This window comes from Dermacentor silvarum, chromosome 1, assembly GCF_013339745.2.
Source record: "Dermacentor silvarum isolate Dsil-2018 chromosome 1, BIME_Dsil_1.4, whole genome shotgun sequence".
NCBI lineage: Eukaryota > Metazoa > Arthropoda > Arachnida > Ixodida > Ixodidae > Dermacentor > Dermacentor silvarum.
In genome coordinates this window covers 429,130,512-429,148,273 of record NC_051154.1, presented here as the reverse complement: position 1 = coordinate 429,148,273, position 17,762 = coordinate 429,130,512, and positions in this window count along the sequence as shown.

The following is a 17,762-nucleotide window of genomic DNA, read 5'->3' as shown; positions in this document are numbered from 1 at the left end:
CTCATTGCTCCACTCGCCGGTAGAGATGTGTCGCCACAAATAGACATTGCTCACAGGGAGTCGCAGCTCTCAACCACTTGGTGTTGACAAGGAACTGAGCGTATGCGTTTGCTTCCGCCATTAGTTGTTCTATGCGCTTCCCAAGCTTACGGTTGTGGCGTTTGCATCGTCCACCTTTTGGTGAGTCCTCTCCATGCCTCCCATAGGTGGAGGATGTTGTAGTACACCGCTGGTGTCTCTTGGTAGGTTGTTATGTTCTTGGCGATTTCTTTGTGCGCGTCGATGATGAACGTCATCTATCCTTCGAGGGTACTCTCTTCGTGTCTCTGTCGGAACTTTCTCAGTCTGTGAGACGTGCCGTTCCTAGTGGCCACCGAAACTTAGCTCCCGTAAGCGCAATGCGGATAATGCCGTGGCCATTTCCTAAGTGTTCCCCAAGTTTGTCCAGCTGACACCTCTGTCTCTGTTCGTGAATGCGAGATCCGTGCTCGTTCCTTGCCCTGTTGGTGATGCTGGGGGAGTTAGTAGGATGACCTGTTACTTCCTTATGGAGTACAGGAGATTTCGCCATTTTGCCGTTTCCCGTATGCCGCTCTAGTCCGAGTGAGGAGCCTTGAAAATCGCCTAATACGAGAATGATGTCTTTGTTGCTTGCTGCTGCTAGCATTTCGTCCATTAAGACGGAGAAGTCGGTATTAGGTTCGTGCGGAGAGCTGTATACATTTGCATTGGGAGTTATGCTGGGTTTGGCCCTTTTCTGGCTTTGTCGCCTTTACATGGCTAGACCCTAATGAGATGATGCGATCGGGTTAACACCGGAAGTTGCTCAACTTATACCGCGAAGTCTTTGCGTACGAGTGTTGCCACGTCGCGCGTGTCGCGGTGTAGAAGTAATTTATAGCCTAGCACGTTTTTCCCCACCTCTTGTAAGCACATGAAGTCGGTTGCGACAGGCGCATATTCGTGTGTTCCTGTAAGGCTGCTGCTTTGTTTTTTATGCACCGACAATTCTATTACCTGACCTCCAGATGGTCGGTATTGCGTTCTTGGGGATTATCCATCTATTGTGCTCTCGCTGTCCGTAGTTTGTGGTAGCTTGTGACAGCGTTCGCCAGGTCTTTGTCCGCGTCGTTTGCGCTTGCTGGCTAGGAGCATCATGAGTGAGTTGTTGATGTATAACTTTAACTGTGGCATTGCCGCGTTCACGTGCTGCATTTGCGTGTGTAGGGTTTCGAACTTCTTGTCATCTCTGCTGTTTGTATTTTCTGTGTGTTGAGCTATTGTGTGGTCCACCGGCGTTTGCCTATGCTCTGAGAAAGCTGCTGTTTAAGCGTAGCTGGTTCGTTTCGGAGTGGTTCGTTTTGTTTCGCAGCACGCGACAGGAACACATACAAGCAGCGCCGCGCCGGCTCGCAAGAGCCAAAGAGAAGGAAAGGCTTGCTGCGCTTCCTTTCCTCCTCGCCCGACGAAAAGGTATAGAACTCTCATAAATGCTTAGCATCGCATAGATAATCATCAAAGATGATTTCTACCATAATTTTTTCCCTTTACCTGGAACGAAGAGCGGCGATAAACGTGGCTGCTGTGAGTTGAACGCGAGAAATATCAGCCGCCAGGCGCTTACAGAATTGGTGGAGTTCACTTGCGCTTTTTTCGAAAACACGAACTAAGCTTTTTCTGCCTTAGCAGTGTGCTACTGCTTTTATGCTGGATGATGTTAATTTAGAGTTTTTTATTATGAAAGTTGCAGAACAACATAGTCATAGAGTTGAAAAAACAAAAGCGAACAGGATGAAAGTGTAAACAATAAAATTAAAACAAAAATGGCTAAAAACTGTAGTTAGTGGCGTTAGTAATATAAAAGGCTAAGACTGTAAAGGTGTATAATAACGCTTCTCTAAAAAACAATAAAACACATTAAGAAGGGTCATTTTGGGTTTTTTAAGTACGCGTCGAAGAGCAGGTCGTGTCACTCACACAGTCTTTTCATCGTCTGCAGGTACTGTCGGCTGCAGATCCTGCGGATGACATGATCGTTGACGGGATCGCAGGTGCCCAGGCAGCCAACCTAGATGGCGTCTACCGTCACGCGCTGGAACTGTCACTGTACAGAGGCCTACTTCTCCTCGGCCTTCCAGGTGTCTTGGAATGCCTGCAACCCGTTTTCGAACGGGCAGCAGAGCTACAGGGTGAGTGCCTCCTCTCCACGGGCCAACACCTGGTCGGGCTTGAGAGAAGTATTGCCGACGACCTGGTTTTCCGCTATCACGGTGAACTTTACCTGGGCAAAATTTTTTACTCGGCCAACGATGGCGTTGTGGCACTCCGTCATTGCCTGGCTCTGCCACATGCAGTGGCATAGCCGGTCGAGCATGGAGCAGGGCCGCAGTTTGCCCAGGTAAATGGCCTCGTCGACTGTGGTGTTGTCAGGCAGCACCCTTAATCCCACAGGCCGGCACAGGGACTTGTGCCCCTCGAAGTCTCCAAGTGCTGGAATCAGGTCGCCACCAACAGTGAAGGCGGTGGACTGCCTGCCCACGGGGTGGCGACCGGAGAGGTGTAAAGACCTGCACTTGACGGCGTTCAGTTGCAGTCCTAGCCGGGCCGAGAGGGAAGCCACTGTATCCAAGCGGCGCTGGAATGTGGTGGGATCCGCGGCGAGCAGCGTCAGGTCATCAGCGTAGGCAAGGATGTCATGCTGCCTGTCGCCTTCCTGCACTGCACGGATGACCACGTCCACCACCAATTTGAACAGCAGGCCACTCAGATGACAGACCTGTCTTAGCCCAGCTGCACTGGCGATGGGCTCTGTAGTATCTGCTGCTGCCACGACGCAGGTGTTGTTGGGGTGGTAGAGCTTCTCCACGATGTTGGCGAAGGCCTCCCCCGCGCCGGTGCCCCAGACAGCGTCGGCGATGGCCTAATGGGCGACCGACCCGAAGGCGCTGGTGAAGTCGAGGAACTACGCGCATAGCTCCCCACCTCCGGTCCTGGCATTATCCAAGCGTCCCTGCAGCACAAGGTTGTGTTAAAATTCCCCATCGTGCGATAGGAAGCCCTTCTGTCACCTGGACAGTACCGCTAGGTTGTCCAACCACCTCTCCAGCCGGGTGGCAAGACACCCGGCATACAGTTTGGCAATTTAAAGACCAAGGGAAATGGGTCGCCAGTTGGTGTGTTCCGCGCGGTCGCCCTTCTTGTGTATCAGGATAGTCCTCGTCGACTTCCAGCTCAGCAGCGTGTAGTGGTACAGGAGGCAGACGTTGAATACCGCCGCCAGGAACCTGCCCTTAGGGGCCACCTGCGTGCAGTGGTGGTACGTCAGGTAGTCCTCCCCTGGAGATGTACTCTCGCACTTTCAGACTTTGGCTGCGACTTCGTCCGGTGAGAAGGGGCACAAATCGAGTTCCTCAATTTTGGGTGTCCTGGACGATAGGATGCCTGCGTCAACTGCTGCCGGCGACCAGAGGCTCGTGTAGTGGTCTCGGAGTGCGCCTGGATCGATGGGGCAGGGCTGCGATGGGCCTTCGGTGAATATCTGCACCGCCCGGCGCTGGTTCCGCCTATACAGGGTCTGTATCTGCTGAGGATTGTCTCGGTTAACCTCGCGCCTCCGAGATGGGCGCGAGCCCCCTTCTGCCAGCAGCATATGTTTAGTGGCGGCCGCGATGGGCCACTCGAGGATGTTTTCGAACCATGCCCAATCGTCAGCAAACTCAGGCAACTAGCTCAATGACCGCAGCTCCAGCGTCTCCGCCGCTAGTATCCAGGCGCTCTCCTCTGTTCCCATAGTCCCAGCACTCTCCTCCTTCGTTACAAAGCCCTGGTTGTCTCCATCCATGTTCTGCGATCCTGCCACCTCCGGAGTAGGCTCTCGACTTGCTGCTGGCCCCTCCGCGTCTACCATTGGGCTCCCGGGGCTGCGCCGGCTAGTCGGCGTTGCAGGCATCTCAGGAGTACTGCTGGCCGTGGTTGGTTCGGCCAGCATTGATACCTGCCGCGAAAAGTCCTCCACCAGTTCGTTATCGCTGCCCAGCTCGAGTGGTACAGGAGATGCCTCGGAGAGCAGCTCCTGGTCAGCGACCTGCTCGGCCGCCTCTCCTGCTCGTCCTGGTGAGCCCTGGGTGCTGTCCTGCTAAAGGGGGTGCGGGGCACAGTCATCCTACACCGGTGCACGATCGTTGCTGGTAGCAGTGGCACCAGCAGCGAGGTTCTGCCTGGCTGCTAGGGCCGCTTCCCTCCTGTGCCACTGACCATGGCTGCTCAAGCCCCACCTTGTAGCCAAGGACATTGAGCATTGACCACACTGGGGTGGCCGGGCACCAGGTGGTGCGCTAGCACTGGAGGTGGCCAGGCGTGCCTGGGAGGCCGGTTTCCGCACGAGTGTCTCGCCTCATATGGTGCAGTTGTTGATGTTGCGTCGGATTCTGGTACGGTGCTGTTGTTCCAGGTGCATCTGGAGAGACTGCTGCCGTACTGTCTATTGGGCAGCACCGTAAGCAGCTTGGCAGCTCTCCTAGCAGCACCGGAACCTGTGTGGCATAGGGAAGTACACCGTGACGGTGTCGCCCACATGAGTCGGCTGGAGTTCCTGCCCAGGGGTGGGGTCAGGGTTCCCGTCGTCCTCGTTGTGGTCATGGGACCCGCGGGCATGGTCCCCAAGATCCATTGAATGGTATCGCCTCCCGGACCACGAGGCTTTCCTTAAAGGAGACAGGGATCGTAGAGCGTAGGGGACCACCAGGAGCGGTAGCTCGAGATATCCGCCGCCAGATGGTTACAGAATTTGAGGAGTTGACGTGCGTTTCTCGAAAACACGAACTAGGCTGTTTCTGTCTGAGCAGTGTGCTATTGCTTTCATGCTGGACGATGCTAATTTAGACATTTTTATTCCAATGCTATTGAAAAAATAAAAAGGGTAAGAAAAAACGAGAAGCACGCTTTGATATCTTATCCAAACGGCCGACAAGCGATCCTTTAATGCTAATGGTGAGCGCGAACAGAGGAGGCAAGCGCAGGGACAAATGCTGTCGAGCTCGCGTTTACGTGATGAAAATAGCACATGACACGCACGCTCTCTGCGTTACGTATTTATTATATTAGTGTCAAGAAAGATTTTTTACTATACCGACCAAGGATTTAAACCTCCTGCCGCATCGATTGATGCCCCTGTCGCACGGGCAATTTCGATCGAAGCCGAGCCAGATCCTTGCGTATAGAACACTGCTGCACGGGCATTTTGATCGCAATTTTGCTTGCTCCACATTCGTTCTACTGTGATCAATCTTGATCGCCATCGTAGATGTGAATCAGATGCACCTTCAATGCTCAGTGAACTCAACCAAATGTCCGCACATGTACTCCATGACGAGGCCGTAAGCTTGAGCGAGTGGAATGATGTAACCGTTCCTGTAGTGCCTGGTCCACGCGTTAAGACTGTGGGGTTTTACGTGCCAAAGCATCGCTCTGGTTATGAGGCATGCGGTAGTGGGGGATTCAGGATTATTCTGACCAACTGAGGATCTTTAAAGAGAACGCAGTGCACGGTATATAGGCGTTTTTGCACTTCACCTCGATCTAAAAGCGGCTGCCGCCACCAAGATATGATTTGATGACCTCGTGAGCGTAACGTCAGTGAAACAACAGCGCAATGCCACAGGTACTGAGCCACCACGGTGGGCAAGTTCAGGCGGGTTAACGCGAGTTAAAAATATATGTCGCCGAACGTCCGCCGAACACTTCGGTCTGTTTTAACACGAAACTGTTTTATGCCGGGGTGCAGGATAAACTTCTTGTAACGGATGGGATGTACGCGGCGAACGCGTAAAATATGAATCATTGACAGTTATGGTGCCGCCATCTAGGAGTGGTGAAGCGAAGTATTGCATCATGACACTAACAAGCGCCGACAGTGAGCGCTTCAGCAGTCTCAGCGCAGCGGAGGCTCCAACTCGGGATTCTGCTGAGGTGGCTACGCAGTTTCCGTCAATGGTTTGTCATTAGCGTCGAATTAACCTGTGACGCCTCGTCGCCTACGGAGTGCAGCTTCAGCATGCATAAGCACTGCATACACGCCGCCTAGTGCTTCGCTTGCGGTAGCACCAATTAAGAAAACTGCTGCGCTAAGCGGCGCTAAAAGGCAACAAAGTCGAGCGCCAAATCCCGCTTTAGTCCGGCGAGACACGCCAGCATGAAGCAGAACGCCTTCGCGCGTTGGCGGCGCACGCTGCGAACTCTGCCGCTCGTATTCCTGAAGCTGAGCGTGTCGCAACTCAACTGACTGTCTAATGCTCGTATCTTCGGCGGTGCGACTCGGTAGCAGGACGCCGCGCGCGAAGCAAAACTGTCGCCGACCCGCAACTTATGCACCTTTCGCTGCAGCGGACCATGTGTTCACGAAGCGATTTACTAAAAACCCGTTTGGTTTCGCTTCTACGGTATGACAACACCGGTGGTTTACGGCGGATTTCCGCATTGCTTCGGGACGTACAATGTAGTGTCTCCAGGGGATGTTTCCTGATAGCGAGTCGTTCGACAACTTTCGCTAGTGTGGCAATTGTAGAGGATTTCTGTGTAGTGGTAGGGCGCCGCTGAAGGCTACTTGTAATTTAATTCCTCACATACAATAAACATGCACGAGCTTCTGTAAAGAAACGTTTCACTTTCATGTTCTGCCGATTCCTATGAAAGAGGGATAAACCATAATGTTTTTCCAGCTGTCTATAGCGAAATGATCAGGCTACTGATCGCCGCAGGCGAACAGCTTCTCGACGCACCGCTGAAGGGCAGCTTCTCGCAGCGAGCAACACGTACACCGAAACCATTCGGTCGCAGCAGATTGCCACAATAACCATGGCGGCAGGGAAAAGTTTTGCCCACCAGGTCGTCGCGCACGCCTCGCATTGCGCACGTCCCATGACGTGATGCTGTTTACGAAAGGGAGATGACCATTGGAAGTGCAACAAGGTACGTGAGTGCAGTGCTGCACTTACACGACGCAACCTTGTCAGCGCCACTTTCTCACTTTCGAGAACTGGTTTCAAAGCGTAGCCAAATTGAAGAGACCTAATGGGTAGACAGGGACCTGGCAGTTTACACACTGAACCGCTCCATCACGTGAATGATGGCGCAATCATCCATTTTATGGCAACAGCGACCAGATACGCGAATTTCGGGAAATGAACTACCAATAGTACTCTGTCGTTGTTCCGTGCAAACAGGACTTGGAAAAAGAAATATGCAACTCCAACGCATGTGTTGGAATCTATGTGAAGTGGAACTTGATCGAAGCGGGTATTGAAATGCTATTCAACAACAACAACAACAACAATAATAATGTTTCTTCCCATCAGCGCATACATATAGACAGAGGAGGCAGGAAGGCAACGTGTAATCTCATGTAATCTCTATGCAATTTCATGTATCGGTTACGTTCGGCACCACAAAGGACACAAGTCCATTGTCATGCAATTTTCATGTTTATGTACAACGTTGCTCACAAGCACCAAATTATGCGAATGCGCAGCAACGTCGCCAGGACGAAGGTGGTGTATGATGCTCGTTGAAGGAAGGGTGGGGACCCACAGAAAATCATGACACGTACCAAGCAACATTTAAGTTTCTGTGCCACAGTGTAGCATACCCATTCCGGAGGATCGGCCAAGAACGGGTGCACCCCCAGTGGCCGAATTAAAGAAAATATTGAAATGAAATCATCCGTCAAATTAAAATTACGATGCTATTAACAGAGTGGGGCGCTTTAGAAGTGCCCGTGAGCCGACATATTAAGCCAGCCGGAATGTGTGCGTGTGCCACGAAATTATCATCAGCAGCATTGGCTCGAGCGTCTTCTTCTCCCGCAGTTTAAGCCAGCCGTGATTTGTGTGTCTGGCACTAAACTGCCGCGCCGTAGCCATGGCAACCAGGCGATTCCACACAGACACGGCTCCGTTGTGTAGTAGCTGCACCTGTAGCTGCGCGCTACTGCACATGCGCCGTGACGTCATCTTGGAGCGTCTGCGCTCGCCGCCCGAGAGAAATAAAATAAAGAAAATAAACGTTCCTGGCAAGTGGCAAGGTAGCAATCGAACCCGGGTACCCACGCTCCGAAGGCGAGCATCATAACCACTGCGCTATACACCCACTTTTTTTTTCTTTATTACATGGGAGCAGACTCTTCAGCAACACAAGAAACAAGGCGCTACAGGTACATATTCAAAAGTCAGGCAAGCATGTGCACGCGTCCAATAAAGGCAACCAGTCCGGCGCTGTTTCTTGAGCAGCGTACACACTGCGGACGTAGGCAGCAGATTCCCGAAAAAACGACCGAGTGCTTCGCGGTGGTTCAGCGTGCCTGTCACACATTCTACTGCGCCAAAGACTATGTAGACCAAGTACTATGAACATGTCATATGGTGGGTCACAGGAATCTTTAAAAGGTAAGAAGCGAATTGTGTATGGTGTGATGTCTAAATCTTTTTTAAGTGTTCTTTGGAGAATGTCCCAGAAGAACACGGCATCCCTACAATCGACAAAACAGTGATCAATCGTTTCAGCATGCGGACACAAACGGCAGTTTGTAGACCACGGCACGAAACAGCCCCTTTTTTCTAACCAGGTTTTGACAGGAAGGGTTGCCGAATGTAAGTTAAAGAAAAAAGTTCTGCGCTATACACCCACGCTTGCAGAACGTAGAGCTCGGTCCACTCTTAGAGGGAACACGTGAGCGCATGGCCAGCGGTCCACGGAGCGCAAACTGCTAGCGAGATTTCGAACCACGGAGCATGCGCATCGATCCATTCGGACGGTGCGTGCCCTGCGTCGTCTGCTACTTCTCCGCCCCAGCGCTAGCAAGCACTGGCCCATCCGGCTTTCTTTCTTTTTTTTTCGCACTGTGGCGAGTCGAGACGCGTTCGCTTCGGTTCCTGCATTTTCCAACTTTTTCTAGTATTTAATCGTCGCGTGTCCATGTTTATTTGTGCAAATATTTTCAGTGAAGTTGTAAGGGCCACGAGGATACCCTCTTTTGCCACAGTGAGTGACTTTTCACCAATTTACGGACATTCCTGGGCTTCCGGAGACAACGCCATTGCTTAGCTCATCTAGGCCACCCAGGCGGCCTCCGGGGCGGCTTGGCACCACTCGTCCGCTACCATGATGCAATATCAAGTAGAGGGAGAAAATATTCTCCCGGAGGAAGTTACTCAAGACCAGGGATGGCAAACTGCGGGCGCCAGAAGAGCTGGCGCCAAATCGCAGGCAGCTTACCCGAACGCCGTGGCAACACCTTCGGCTCCCCGTAGCAACAAGTCTAGTGGCGCGGCGCTGAAGTCCAAGATTATTAGGGCAAGCCGAATGCCGATTCTTCCCAAAGAAGACATGATGATTGTTATTAGACCAAGAGGTGGACTGGATATTTCCAAAATTGGAGCGGCTACGGTGGCTGACGCAATACTTGCAGCCGCCGGCCTCAGCTAGGATGAGCTCTCACAAGACACTCTGTGCCCGAACTTACAGCAAAACATCATGGTGGCCAGCACTCCTAGACGGGAGAATGCCGACCGATACGGCCGTATCAAGCAAATCCTCATCTCAGGCAAGGTCCACGAACTCTGCGCGTACGAGACAGCCCCGCACTCCACGAGCAAGGGGGTAATACGTGGTATACCGTTACAAGACAACCCAGCGACGATAGATGGCAAGATTGTTAACCAGAAGAATCCTCTAGCACTGGCAGCCAAGAGAATCGCTCAGACCGGGACCGTCATCATCGCCTCTGACGGGCACCGGGTACCGAAGGTACGGAACGCTCTTGATGAAATGTTCCCTATATGTAAAGCAAGTGGACGTATGCCACGCCTGCGGAAGACTCGGGCATCGCGCCGATGTCTGTCCAACACCGAGCGACGTCGTCTGCCGGGGATGCGGAATGCCAAACCCCGATGAGCAGCACCAATGCACCCCAAAATGCAAGATCTGCGGCGTTCCGCACCTTACAGCGGGTAAAGAATGTGCGCATAGATTTAAGACGCCGTACATCGTTCGTCGACGACGCTTCGAGCGTGCCAGACAGCAAGAGCAGCTCCCAACGCCATCGATTGTTCGATCCTCCGATCCGCGGGCCTCATCCAGCCCCAGCGTTAGGGGCAGAAGACGCTCGCGCTCGAGAGGCCGATCCACAAGCCGACGGGTCTCCAGAAGTCGCTCTGCCTCAAGATCGCGACCCATGTCGCATTCTCCAGCGCGCTCCAGCTCTAGAGGCCGCTCCAAGTCCGGCACCGGGAGCGACTCGTCCAACAGGCCACGATCCAAGACCCCCACCGGCGGTAAAGGCAAGTCCTCTCTAACGTGGGCCGATAGGGCCCGTGGCAACCAAACGCAGGCGTCCAACTCCCAGGACTCGCATGACCCGCGTCTCACGAACGAGCTCGAAGAGCTTAGGCGTGCCAATGATAGTCTTAGGAAAGAAAACGCTCAGTTCAAGCGTGAAATCAGTCGGCTAGCCGCCGAGATGGCCGAAATACGAAGATTGGCGCTAACACCGCCAGCTCCTCAGCCCGCCGCTATGGACACGGCGGAGGCCCCGCCCAAGACAGTTGCAGTGAAGCGTCGCGCCCTGGATGACTCGAGGGGAGACGAGACGGTAGAACTCCTTTCGGAGCTCAAGAATGCCATCTCCAACATACAGACAGGTCTCTCTCACGTACAAGAAATGATCGCGCACCCCCAGCTAGGCCTGGTCGCCCTCAGCGCGAGAATACTTAGGCTGGAGGGGACAAGCCACCGATTTTTGCCAAGCACATCGACAGCACAGGTCTCAAACTTGCACAGCGTTATTGCCCCACCGACGAAGGGTGCCATCCTGGAGGCGGCACTTTCGCAATCCATCCCCAAGCCCAATCATGGATAACGGAACTAACGTCATAACAATGTGGCAGTGGAATTGCGCAGGGTTTGTCAGCAAACGGGCGACCCTGCGGCAATACCTAAAAAGCGTAAAGGATAAACCCCAAATAATCGCCTTGCAAGAAACGATCACATCATCACCCATCAAGCTCCCCGGTTTCCTAACGGTGGCTTCCACTGAAGGGGGAAGGGGGGTCGCTACTCTGGCCAATAAAAAGTTCACGTGCATTCAGCGAGACCTCGGTCCTGCGGACAATGGGGTCGAGTACGTCATGACCGAACTCCTTGTCAACCCCCCTAAGCGGCGCTTAAGAAGAAATAGTATCTTCATACTCAATGTTTACTGCAGACCTAGCGTTCACAGAGCCAGGGTTGGTGGTATTCTTAAGAAGGCTGTTCATTTTGCCGGCTGTCAACCTCTAGTTGTCATGGGGGATTTCAATGCCCAGCATCAGGCGTGGGGCTATCGCACCAATACGAAGAAGGGTAGAGACATATGGCATACGGCAACGGAGGAAGATCTTACGCTGGTAACCGATAAAGACTTTCCGACAAGGAGAGGGAACTCGGTGTGCCGAGATACGACTCCGGATCTCACCTTTGTCAAGAACCTGGAAAACGTCAAATGGACCAACACAGCCATGGACCTCGGTAGCGATCATTGCATCATCGAAGTGGTCATCAAGGTTGCCCGTAACAAGACGAGGACCTTTAAGTTCACTGACTGGGACTTGTTCCGAGCCAACCGCTCCGAGCGCGTCCTCACCCAGGATACGGACCTAGACTCTTGGTGCGACGGGATAAAAGAGGATGTGGCTAGAGCCGCCAAGGAGGTGACAACCGATCTGGAGGTGGACAGGATGGACAGTAGGCTCGCGCATCTGTTGGAAGCCAAGCAGGCACTGCTCGCGCGATGGAAGACTCAGCGCCATAACAGAAGACTACGCAAGAAAATTTCCGAAATCAACAGTACGATAGAGGCTCATTGCAAGGTGCTATGCAAGCAGCAATGGGACGAGCTGTGCGACTCGATGGAGGGCCACCTCAAGACGGGTAAAAGCTGGCGACTCCTCAGGCACCTACTGCACGATGGCAACACCAAGTCCAATCAGAAGAGAGCTTTGGTGAAAGCTGTCCATTTGGCCACCGACTCGACTCCAGATGAGGCGGTCACGGAGCATCTCATAGACAAGTACCTGGCGGCCACGGACGATCCAATGCCCCCCCCCCCCAATTTCCCGAGTACGAAGGGCGCGACGCGCCATCGATGGACCAGGATTTTACCGTGGCTGAGGTCAAGCGGGTTCTCGCATCCCTCAACGGCAGATCTGCCCCTGGGCCCGACGGGGTAACCAACAAAATGCTGAAGCATCTCGACGACGACTCAATCGAGTTTCTTACAGACAGGATGAATGAAATCTGGCGGAGCGGCCACATTCCCAAGAGCTGGAAAGCAGCCTACACAGTACTCATACCCAAGCCAGGCAAGGCGCCGAGCATCGACAATCTAAGGCCCATCTCCCTGACGTCATGCGTAGGGAAGATGGCCGAGCACGTCATGCTTAACCGCCTCACTGACCACCTCGAGTCTAACGAATGCTATACTAACAACATGATTGGCTTTCGGTCGGGGCTCTCGACTCAGGACGCCATGAGGCTGATCAAGCATCAGATCATTGACTCCACCTCCGCGGACACTAAGGCAATTCTCGGCTTGGATTTAGAAAAGGCCTTTGACAACATATCGCACGCCTTTATTCTCAAGAGCCTGACAGAGCTTGACGTCGGCAAGCGGGCGTACAATTTCGTGCGCTCCTTCCTTTCCTCGAGGTCCACTAGACTCAGGATTGACGAGTTTTTGACCCACGAAATTCAGCTTGGGCCAAAGGGAACACATCAAGGAGCGGTGATCTCCCCGACGCTGTTCAACATCTCCATGATCAACCTGTCGAAGGCCTTGAACAAGATCCCTAACATTAACCACACGATCTACGCGGACGACATCACCATCTGGTGTCCCAGCGGATGTGAGGGTCAGATCGAGGGTGCTTTGCAAGAGACCATCGATGTGACGGAGCGGTATCTCATCCCCACTGGGCTAAGGTGCTCGCCCACCAAATCCGAGCTCTTACTCTACAAGAAGAGGCCCAGAGGTGGTTCTCACCGGTCCTGGAAGCCAGCAACGGAGAGCCACATTGCGTTATTCACTGGTAACGGCTCCCCAGTTCCGCGGGTGGACACTATCAGGATCCTAGGAATGTTTATCGAGTCTAACGGGGCCAATGGAGCCGCTGTCAAACGCATTTGTTCCAAGACCGAAAGCGCCCTCGGACTGATCCGAAGAATCGCCAACAGGTACCGCGGAATCAGGGAGGACAATCTGATCCGGATTATCCACGCATTTTTGCTATGTCACCTCGCTTATTCGGCGGCTATGCACAACTGGCTGGTGTCGGAGCGCAACAAGATCAATGCCCTAATCAGAAGAGTATTCAAGCTTGCCCTTGGCTTTCCCGTCCGAACGCACACAGAAGACCTCCTCAAGTTGGGCATCCACAACACGTTCGAAGAAATTGTTGAAGCCCAAGAGTTTTCTCAGTTTGTCAGACTGTCCGGCACCCCAGCGGGCCGAGCCATACTTGGCATGCTGGGACGTAACCCCACGGTCGTTGGTCCCGACGCTGTGAAGCTGCCCAACGACATAAGATCTAAGATTTCCATACACCGGATGCCACGCAATATGCATCCGACCTACAACGAAGGACGAAGACGAGTCAGGGGTAAAGCTTTGCTCGCCAGTGCCCGCTTGGACAAGGATCGAACATGCTTCGTAGACGCTGCTTCGTACGCTCAAGAACAAGCCTTCTCCTCAGTGGTCATCAACTGTGATTCGAAAATCATCAGCTGTGCTACCATCCGCACTTCTAGTTCCAGCGTTGCAGAACAGGTTGCCATCGCTCTTGCATTGACGGACGATATACATGACACAATTTATTCAGACTCCAAGACCGCTATCAGGGCCTTTCAGTTGGGAATGGTGGCTCCCCAGGCCCTACGTATCATCCAAAACGCCAAAGACCTCAAAGATCACTCATTGGCCTGGTTCCCTGCGCACCTTGGAAACATTGAAGGTGCCTCGCTCAACCCCAACGAGGAGGCACACTCGGCTGCACGAGGTTTGACTGACCGTGCGCCGGGTAATGCGTCCTCTCTAGGGCGACCCGAGCCTCTCTGCTCATACAACGAGATATGCAAACACAATTACCTATCAAGAAGACTTCTGCCTCTGCCGCACTCCTCACTGTGCAGGGCCCAGGCAGTGACTCTCAGACTTCTACAAACCAGCACTTACCCAAGCCCTGCAGCACTGCACACAATGTACCCCGAACGGTTCCCAAGCCCGGACTGCCCCCTGTGTGGTGGTTATGCGGACTTCGAGCATGTCCTGTGGGGCTGCGCATTTGCCGGTCCCCCTTTCACCCAAGAGGAAATGATGATGCTTATTAAGGCCCAGAATCAGACCTCTCAAATCCTGGCAGTCCAGAGGGCCCGCGAGAGGGCCATCAGGTTTGACCTGATGGTCCCCGAGTGGGCCTAGCCAGGTGACGTCGAGTTTACTCGCGTCTATTGTGGACCCAATAAAGTTCACTCACTCACTCACTCACTCACACTGTGAAGCACTGATACCAACCCTGCCTCCCGCTTGTTGCATAGGCGGACATTATGTGGTTGGATGAGCAAACTTGGTATGCTTGCAGCATCGGGCTTCAATTGTTTCGTCTCTTATGAAAAGTCGGCAGCTGCTGCGAGCAGTACGTGAAAAAACATACGACTAGCTTATCGGTTAGCATTGACACAAGGTTGCGGAAGTGACAGGCTTCGTTATCACTTTTGCAGAATTCCACAGTTACGGGTTGCTCCACAACCATTATTCGGGTAAACTTTCTTAGCTGTGAGCACCGCTTGGTCCTATTTCCCTTGCACACTTGTGCATTTTTTTGCGTTTTACAGAGTATGGACTTGTGCCAACAAACTACCAGCTTTGCATCCTTTTAAAGTCGTGTGACTAGTTCTGTCCCCATAGACCCTCTGTCGCAGAAATATAATGAATAAATTTTCTCGTCCACGTTTACTTTCACGTGTTGTTCCAAGCACACCTTAGGTCACTGCGCGCACGTGTGGGTGTAACAGAATTTTCATAAAACTGCATGTCCAATCGATATCGCAAATATCATAACTGTGGAGTTTCTGTTGACGCTGCTTTAACGAGCAAGAAGCGAGTCGAGTTAAAACTCACGAGAAACTGCAGCGACAAACACCTTTTTTTCTGCTTGCTTATTACCCGATGAGCAGCAGGCAGAGTTGCGGCTAGATAAATCCCACCGCGGAAAAATGGATGCGCTCCCCAGCGCTTGTCGAGCACAGGGGCGGAGAAGTAGCAGACGAAGCGGGGCACGCGCCGCCCTTACGACTCTATGCGCATGCGCCGCGTTTACAAATCTTGCCGCCAGCTAGCGCCGCGCGGGCCGCTGGCCTAAAGTCCCTATATAAGAAAAGTACCGCCATCTACTCTTTCCTCCGCCGCCTCCTCTCCTAAAGCGCTTGCTTTTATTGCGATAGCAATTATATGGACACTTCAACCGGATTTCTGCCGTCGACATCGCCGTCACCGTGAGGTTCCGTATAGATAAAATCTTCGCCGCGCGCCGTATGCCCGAGCGGAAGCGTGCGGGGACGCGCGCTCTCACGGAGAGCGAACGCACTCAATCTCCCACGCGCAAGCAAGGAAGCGGGAAGCCAGCGCCGGAGGGAGCGGGTGGGAGGGGGGGGGGCGCGGAGCGCACTTCTACTCTGCCAACAACCGCGCTCGTCGCTCGCCCGCACCGTTTCTTATCTCCACACGGCTCTGACCTTTATGCGCTGTGCATTCGCCGCTCACTTTCCGTTGAAGACATAGACCGCACGTACCTTCGCCCGCTGCGGCGTATGCGCTTGCTGCCAGCGTTTTGACAGTCGTTGTCGGCAGTCACTCAGTGTTATCTATTCATGTTTGTTTGTGCGCGCTCACACCACGCTTGTTCATTCAGTTAGTAATAGTCGGGTCACATTTTCCAACGCACGCTACACATGCAATGCTGCCCGGATCGGCAGTGCAGCGCTACAGGTGTGTCCCTTCGCACGCGCTGTCCACGGGAAGCGCTTCTCATCAACACCACCCTTCACACGTGCCTTCTCGTGGTCATCGAGTATCTCTTCATGTCGGTCTACTTACGCCGCAGCACACCCACTTACTTAATCCAGCTCATGTTTACTACAATTCATATTGCTACCAAAGCCGCTCACCTTACTTCGTATGGCATTGCTGTGTTGCTATCGCATTCATTGCTTCGCCCTTAGGGCGAAACTGTGACATTTTTTTCTTTACTTTTTGCTTGCGAAAGCCAAGTCGACGGTGGCGCACCTAGAAAGTCCATGTTGAAGCTTTCAGGCAGGGCGCGCGCCGCCGCCGCCGCCGGCGACTGCGGCTGCGCAGAGGACTTTCAACATGGCTCTGAGGCGGAAAAAAAGAAAATATAAAGAAGTGAAAAGCGCGTGCTATCATCGTCCAATCGGAGATACAGGAGAGAGAGAAGCGGCGTTTATCAAAGGATGGCGGTACTTTTCTTATATGGGGACTGCGCTGGCTACGCGCTCGCGTGTTCCCTCTAAGAGTGGACCAAGCTGTACATTTATGGGAACCATATGGTTGCATTGTACTGACGATTGCAACACAACTTCTTTGGGAGAGAGAAAGAGAAAATGAGAGCGAGAGACAGAGAGAGAGAAAGAAAGAAGGCGAGAGAAAGAAACAGAGAGATAACCTAGCTCCAACCAAGAGACGCGATCAATCCGCCTTTTTCATTTTCCTGTGCTGCCCTCTGCCGCACGCCACCGGAAACGTTTTGGTAGGGTGCCTGGGCTTTCGCCGGTTGATTTGTGAACCTGCGCCCTTATTGAGTGCGCATTGGTTGTGCATTTCGTGGATCGCGAAGAATTATTAATGGCTTCTGCGGGGCAGCATGTCGTTCCTGGAAGCCCTGTAGCACTCACCAACTTATATACAGGGTGTTTCAGCGAACACTTTCAAAAATTCTTAAAGGTTGCCTGTGGCAGATAGCCCAATTATAGTTCATGAGCTGGTCTACTCGAAGAGGCGGACATTACTTGCACAAGAAATTGAAATGCATAATCAAATGAATAACAAAAATTCACTAATTAAGTTTTTAACTAATTACCTGATGGCCCATATTGCAATTTACAAAATGTAGCCGTGGAGTTAGCAAGGCGGATCCACTTGAAATTAATTCTTAGGTTGACACCGGTTTCGAGATATTATTTCCCGAACTTTGCGGAGGAATGCATTGGCGTTCCAGTTAGTTTCTTGACAAAAAGTCGCTTTCTGCATTGAAAAACAAACTTAACTCGAACGCCAATGCATATTTCCGCAAAGTTCGGGAATTATTATCTCGAAACCGGTATCAACCTGAGAATTAATTTCAAGTGGGTCCGCCTTGCTAACTCCACGGCTACAATTTGTAAATTGCAATATGGGCCATCAGGTAATTAGTAAAAAACTTAATTAGTGAATTTTAGTTGATTAGTCGATTATGTATTTCAATTTTTTGTGCAAATAATGTCCGCCTCTTCGAGTAGACCAGCTCATGAACTAGAATTGGGCTATCTGCCACAGGCAACCTTAAATAAATTTTGAAAGTGTTCGCGGAAACACCCTGTATATATATAGGGTGAGCAGGCGTGATAGCGCTGTTTTGTTTATAGTGTGGCCTATAAATGTACGCTTAGTTCCCTCAGTCGGC